Below are 7,500 nucleotides of genomic sequence, written 5' to 3' on the forward strand. Positions count from 1 at the left end.
CGCTGGGAAAGACGGGGCGTCTCGGTCTCGCTACCGACAGGACGGCCGCGGGCTGGGACTGAGGGCGGGGCGCACAGCCCCGAAACACCCAATGCCCGGGCCTGGAGACGAGCTCGCAAGGCTGGAGGAACCCTCCGTCGAAGCGCCGACACACAGAGTGCGGGGGCCGACGGGGGCCCTCCATGGCGAGCCACGAGTGCTGTTCGGTCAGGTGTACTTGTGTGGTGCTGTTTGGTTGTATGGAAAGGTCAAACCTGGAGCTCAGACCTCCAACGGGCGCTTGGGAGAGCTGCAGAGCCGCTCAGGGCGCGCCGTTTTCGGCCTGAGCCCGGTCCGCCTTTGACCGTGCTTCGTCACTTCCACGGAGCTCACAACCGACCCAGAGAGGCCACGGGTCCATCAGATGGACCCAGGAGACTCACCGGACCGGCGGGAGCCCGCTGCCTTACCGCCCCAGAGTTCCAGAGAACCGGAGAGAAAATCTGGTAAAACGGCTTAAAATGCTGGAAAAAGCCGAAAAAGGGGCCTAAATCCGCCTTATCTGAGCTTCGGAAGACCCCTAGAACTGCCCTGGATCAAAACACTTTGTCATTTTTCGCTCCAAGTCCTCTTTTCCAACTCGCTCCTGTAATCCCGCCGGTGGGGTTTTTCTGCATAAGGTCCCGAAATCCTACCTATCGACGGAGCCGGGGTGAAGCGTCGATTGTGCCCCGGATCTGCAAACCATTGCAGATCCCACACTTAGAAATTTTTCCAGCTCTGTTCCCCTGGTAAGGCAGCTATAATTGAGTCAAAAAATTGCACTGAGTCCTGCCTGCACTTAGAGTTTTTCTCAGCTCTGTTCCCCTGGTAAGGCAGCTATAATTGAGTCAAAAAATTGCACTGAGTCCTGCCTGCACTTAGAGTTTTTCTCAGCTCTGTTCCCCTGGTAAGGCAGCTATAATTGAGTCAAAAAATTGCACTGAGTCCTGCCTGCACTTAGAGTTTTTCTCAGCTCTGTTCCCCTGGTAAGGCAGCTATAATTTAGTCAAAAAATTGCACTAAGTGCAGGCAGGACTTAGAGTTTTTCTCAGCCCTGTGACCCTGGTAAGGTCATAGGACTTTAAAAGATCTCGCTGAACCAGCGAGGTCCCTGTCCTCCCAACGCAGAAGTGCACACAAGGCCCGTGGACCATCCAGCTTCTCTCGGGAGAAGCTGGATGGTCCACCGAGGCAGCATGCACACGACTACGGAGGACAGAGACGGACCGAAGCAGGGTGCCCGAGAACCGGTGGACCTCCGGCTTCCCGGGGGAAGCCAGAGGAGACACCGGCCACGTGCACACCGCAAGTCCGGGCTTCCACGCAACACAGAGCCGGGCGTACCACCTCCAGGGAACACCTCAGCTGCCCGAGGGCAGCTGTGATGGAACCAAGGGGGCCGTGCGCACCGGGGACAGGGGGCTTCACCGCAACCAAAGCCGGGCGTACCACCTCCAGGGAACACCTCAGCTGCCCGAGGGCAGCTGTGATGGAACCAAGGGGGCCGTGCGCACCGGGGACCGGGGGCTTCACCGCAACCAAAGCCGGGCGTACCACCTCCAGGGAACACCTCAGCTGCCCGAGGGCAGCTGTGATGGAACCAAGGGGGCCGTGCGCACCGGGGACCGGGGGCTTCACCGCAACCAAAGCCGGGCGTACCACCTCCAGGGAACACCTCAGCTGCCCGAGGGCAGCTGTGATGGAACCAAGGGGGCCGTGCGCACCGGGGACAGGGGGCTTCACCGCAACCAAAGCCGGGCGTACCACCTCCAGGGAACACCTCAGCTGCCCGAGGGCAGCTGTGATGGAACCAAGGGGGCCGTGCGCACCGGGGACCGGGGCTTCACCGCAACCAAAGCCGGGCGTACCACCTCCAGGAAACACCTCAGCTGCCCGAGGGCAGCTGTGATGGAACCAAGGGGGCCGTGCGCACCGGGGACCGGGGCTTCACCGCAACCAAAGCCGGGCGTACCACCTCCAGGGAACACCTCAGCTGCCCGAGGGCAGCTGTGATGGAACCAAGGGGGCCGTGCGCACCGGGGACCGGGGCTTCACCGCAACCAAAGCCGGGCGTACCACCTCCAGGGAACACCTCAGCTCCCCGAGGGCAGCTGTGATGGAACCAAGGGGGCCGTGCGCACCGGGGACCGGGGCTTCACCGCAACCAAAGCCGGGCGTACCACCTCCAGGGAACACCTCAGCTGCCCGAGGGCAGCTGTGATGGAACCAAGGGGGCCGTGCGCACCGGGGACCGGGGCTTCACCGCAACCAAAGCCGGGCGTACCACCTCCAGGGAACACCTCAGCTCCCCGAGGGCAGCTGTGATGGAACCAAGGGGGCCGTGCGCACCGGGGACCGGGGCTTCACCGCAACCAAAGCCGGGCGTACCACCTCCAGGGAACACCTCAGCTGCCCGAGGGCAGCTGTGATGGAACCAAGGGGGCCGTGCGCACCGGGGACCGGGGCTTCACCGCAACCAAAGCCGGGCGTACCACCTCCAGGGAACACCTCAGCTGCCCGAGGGCAGCTGTGATGGAACCAAGGGGGCCGTGCGCACCGGGGACCGGGGCTTCACCGCAACCAAAGCCGGGCGTACCACCTCCAGGGAACACCTCAGCTGCCCGAGGGCAGCTGTGATGGAACCAAGGGGGCCGTGCGCACCGGGGACCGGGGCTTCACCGCAACCAAAGCCGGGCGTACCACCTCCAGGGAACACCTCAGCTCCCCGAGGGCAGCTGTGATGGAACCAAGGGGGCCGTGCGCACCACAGCCAGGGCTCAGAGCTCCAGCCAGCACCTCGGACAGCTCCAAGCCGTCCACAGAGCACTGTCTGCAGCCTTTGCCCTGCCCGCCTTCGACCGAGCTTTCACGCAGCTCACAACCGAGCCGGAGATGCCCCAGGCCCTTCAGAAGGACCGAGGAGACACACCGGACCGACCGGAGCCCACAGCCAGGGCTCAGAGCTCCAGCCAGCACCTCGGACAGCTCCAAGCCGTCCACAGAGCACTGTCTGCAGCCTTTGCCCTGCCCGCCTTCGACCGAGCTTTCACGCAGCTCACAACCGAGCCGGAGATGCCCCAGGCCCTTCAGAAGGACCGAGGAGACACACCGGACCGACCGGAGCCCACAGCCAGGGCTCAGAGCTCCAGCCAGCACCTCGGACAGCTCCAAGCCGTCCACAGAGCACTGTCTGCAGCCTTTGCCCTGCCCGCCTTCGACCGAGCTTTCACGCTTCCAAGGAGCTCAGAACCGAGCCGGAGATGCCCCAGGCCCTTCAGAAGGACCGAGGAGACACACCGGACCGGCCGGAGCCCGCTGCCTTACCGCCCCAGACTTCCAGAGAACCGGAGACAAAATCTGGAAAAAGGGCTTAAAATGCTGGAAAAAAGCCGAAAAAGGGGCCTAAATCCGCCTTACCCTAGCTCCAGTAGACCCCTAGAACCGGCCTGGATCGAAAAACTTTGGCTTTTTCCGCTCCAAGCCCTCTTTCCGAACTCGCTCCTATAATCCCGCCGGTGGGGTTTTTCTCCGTAAGGTCCTGAAATCCTACCTATCGACGGAGCCGGGGTGAAGGGTCGATTTTTTTTTCACGGGCGGCAATGCTTTGGACAAACTTTGAACGGTTATCTCGGCTTCTGTGAACGACTTAAAGACGATTCGACCACACCAGAGTGTTCTCTGGACTCTGGCCTTTCCGGCAATATGCGGCTTTCCCCGGGGAAATGCATTTTTAAAAAATTTTATGGAAGTGGAAAAATCACCGGGGGCCTCCGGGGCGCCGAGGCCGAGGACAGTGAGCCGCTGCGGACACCGCCGGCTGCTTCATGGGCCCTCTCTGGAAGTCCGAAAATTCAACTTTGTCCCAGGATGATGAGAGTGATACAGGCGTGATCGGGGCATTCTCCCGGGCCTATTGATCCTACTTTCGAGGCCGCTGGTGCCCGGGAAAGTGCCTACCCTAACCCTTGGACCAGGGTTTGGGTTTTTGATTTTTAATTCCGCCTGCGGGCGTCCCAGGAACCAGAGAACCACACCAGAGTGTTCTCCGGACTCTGGCCTTTCCGGCAATATGCGGCTTTCCCCGGGGAAATGCATTTTTAAAAAAATTTATGGAAGTGGGAAAAATCACCGGGGCCTCCGGGGCGCCGAGGCCGAGGACAGTGAGCCGCTGCGGATACCGCCGGCTGCTGCATGGGCCCTCTCTGGAAGTCCGAAAATTCAACTTTGTCCCAGGATGATGGGAGTGATACAGGCGTGATCGGGGCATTCTCCCGGGCCTATTGATCCTACTCTCGAGGCCGCTGGTGCCCGGGAAAGTGCCTACCCTAACCCTTGGACCAGGGTTTGGGTTTTTGATTTTTAATTCCGCCTGCGGGCGTCCCAGGAACCAGAGAACCACACCAGAGTGTTCTCCGGACTCTGGCCTTTCCGGCAATATGCGGCTTTCCCCGGGGAAATGCATTTTTAAAAAATTTTATGGAAGTGGGAAAAATCACCGGGGCCTCCGGGGCACCTAGGCCGAGGACAGTGAGCCGCTGCGGACACGGCCGGCTGCTGCATGGGCCCTCTCTGGAAGTCCGAAAATTCAACTTTATCCCAGGATGATGGGAGTGATACAGGCGTGATCGGGGCATTCTCCCGGGCCTATTGATCCTACTCTCGAGGCCGCTGGTGCCCGGGAAAGTGCCTACCCTAACCCTTGGACCAGGGTTTGGGTTTTTGATTTTTAATTCCGCCTGCGGGCGTCCCAGGAACCAGAGAACCACACCGTTTTATTCTCCAGACTCTGGCCTTTCCGGCAACATACGGCTTCCCCCGGAGGAATGCATTTTTAAACATTTTTACGGAAGTCAAAAATCACCCTAGCGGGACGTCGGGGCCCCCCGAGGCGGGCTGTAGCCTGACTTTGCCCCGGCCCTGCTAAGACCCATCCAGGCTGGAGCTCCCTCCGAACCGCGGGGTCCAGGCTGGCTGGAGCTCCCTCCGAACCGCGGGGTCCAGGCTGGCTGGAGCTCCCTTCGAACCGCGGGGTCCAGGCTGGCTGGAGCTCCCTTCGAACCGTGGCATCCCACACTTAAGCACGGATTACACCCACCGACACGCACGGCCCCGGACGGGTCGTGCCCCTGGTAGGGCAAAGAGAAGCAGGTGGTGGTGGTGGTGGTGGTGGTGGTGGTGGTGGTGGTCCTGGTCCCCCCCGTCCCCCCCCCCCGCCGGACGTTCGCCCGCAGGACGGGGCTCCCTAACCCGCCTTTTCCCTAACCCGTCTTAGAGTCGTAACATGGCCTCCCGCCCTCCGGGGAATCGCCGCGCGGCTATCGGGACGCGTTTACCCGGGGATCCGGCCCCGATTTCGGGGTCCGAACGAGGCCCAGGTGTTGCCAATTAGGCTTAACTGGAAGCCAATCTCAGGAGCTTCCCCTGATTGGACGCCCCCCGAATTGGGAGCAGGTGTCGCCAATTAGGGCTTGATTAGAGGGAAGCACGCCCGGGGATCCGGCCCCGATTTCGGGGTCGAACGAGGCCAGGTGTCGCCAATTAGGCTTGATCGGGGAAGCACGCCCACCCGCCTGCACATATAGCCGGATGTGCGGATGTGCCCCCCCCTTATTCGCTATCTGACTCTCGCGGAGTGAAGATGACGCCTTCTAAGTTTAAGAATCGCTGCCCTGTATGTCACCGGCCGTCTTGGCGCCTGCGACGCCACTTGGATGACGTTCACAGCGTCAGGAACGCCCTGGAGCGAAGGATCCTGTTGGCGTTTGCCAGAGGGCGAGTGAGCGTTCGCGGCATGAAGTGCCCCGTCGGCGGCTGCTCGTACGGCGGGTCAAGGGTGGCGCAGCACCTCCAAGACGCTCACCGTGACCTGGGTGCCAAGGAGAAGAAGCGCCTTTTGAGGAAGCTCCAGTGGCGCAAAACGCTGCGGCAGGTGAGAGAACTTCGGGCCTCGGGTCCCGACCCGCCTTTAGCCACCAGGTTGGACCTGGAGGGTTCACGGGGCAGCGGAGCCGCCGACGCCGCCGCCGACGCCGCCGCCGCCGCCGCCGCCGCACCCCCCCCTGCTTCTCCCCTTCCCTCGCAGGGACCGAGCGCCAGCCCTCCCCGTACGACCTCGACGGACTCCCCGCAGCAGCAGCAGCAGCAGCAGCAGCGGCCGGAGCCAGAGGAGGAGCTGGAGGAGCCATGTCTTGTTCCCGGCCGACCGAGCGCCAGCCCTCCACGTTCCACCTCGGCGGCGGACTCCACACAGCGGCCGGAGCCATGTCTTCTTCCCGGCGGCGACGACGACGACGACGACGTGCCATCCGCGGACTCGGCGGCGACGACGACGACCGGAGTGCCGGAGGTCGAGGACGAAGAACCGCAGGCCCCGTCCTCGAGCACGGTGGGTAGGCTGAGTACATTTCCTGCAGTCATCCGTGGCTACCTAGAAGAGTACGGCCGGCACCTGGCCGGGGCAGTACGCTCGCGAAAGCATGCTGAAAATGTTAAGTCAAAGATGGGTCGAATTGTTGCATTCCTCAGCTACATGAGCCGTGATAAGACCGAGCTGGGCTCCTGGCGCTTCTTGGATGACGCCGGACGCATAATGGCCTGGCCCGCCGAACTCACCGAGCGGGAGCGGAAGGCCGTAACTACCGTTAAGGTCTACCTGGTAAACACAACCCAATTCCACGTATACTTCATGGAGACGCCTCCGAGAAGCTCCAGGCTGTCCAAGCGGCAGCTCGTGTCCGTGATGAGAGCTCTGAGGTCGGCTACGTGCCAAATCGGAACGAAGGTGGTGCTTCGGCAGATCAAGGTCAAGTCCGAGAAGCTACAGCGCTCCGTAACGCCCGAAATTCTCCGCAGATGCATCGCAAAGTGTCGGGGCTGGATCCCCAAACTCTTGCTGAGCTGCTCGCAAAAGAAGCACGACGTGGGACTGAGGCACCTGCTGTTCGGGTTCTTCGGCCTTTACCTTATTTCTCTCTACGGCCATCGAGCCGGAGTGATGACCAACCTTACCACCGAAGAGGTCCTGGAGGCCGCGAGCGGGGCCGTCTCTTCCTCTCCGGGGGTCGTACTCAATGTAAGTCTGCACCCACTCACTAACACTAGCCTGGCTGGCTGGCTGGCTGGCTGGCTGGCTGGAGCCTGGATGGATGGCTGGATGGATGGATGGCTGGATGGATGGATGGATGGATGGAGCAGCCAGGCTGCTGCATCCATCCATCCATCCATCCATCCATCCATCCATCCAGGCTCCATACATCCAGGCTCCAGCCAGCCAGCCAGCCAGCCAGCCAGCCAGCCATTTAACATTTCTCTGCCCTTCTTCAGGTAAAGAACCATAAGACTGCCCGGGTGTTTGGATGTGCTCAGGTCTTTCTCACCCACGAGGAACTGGGCTGGATCCAGCGGTGGATGGAGATCCGGGCTCGGCTACGTCCGCAGTGCGATCTGGTCTTCTTCAATACCAACCATCAGCACGTGAAC

The sequence above is a fragment of the Xiphophorus hellerii genome, unplaced genomic scaffold, assembly GCF_003331165.1.
Source record: "Xiphophorus hellerii strain 12219 unplaced genomic scaffold, Xiphophorus_hellerii-4.1 PGA_scaffold_58__1_contigs__length_500000, whole genome shotgun sequence".
Lineage (NCBI taxonomy): Eukaryota > Metazoa > Chordata > Actinopteri > Cyprinodontiformes > Poeciliidae > Xiphophorus > Xiphophorus hellerii.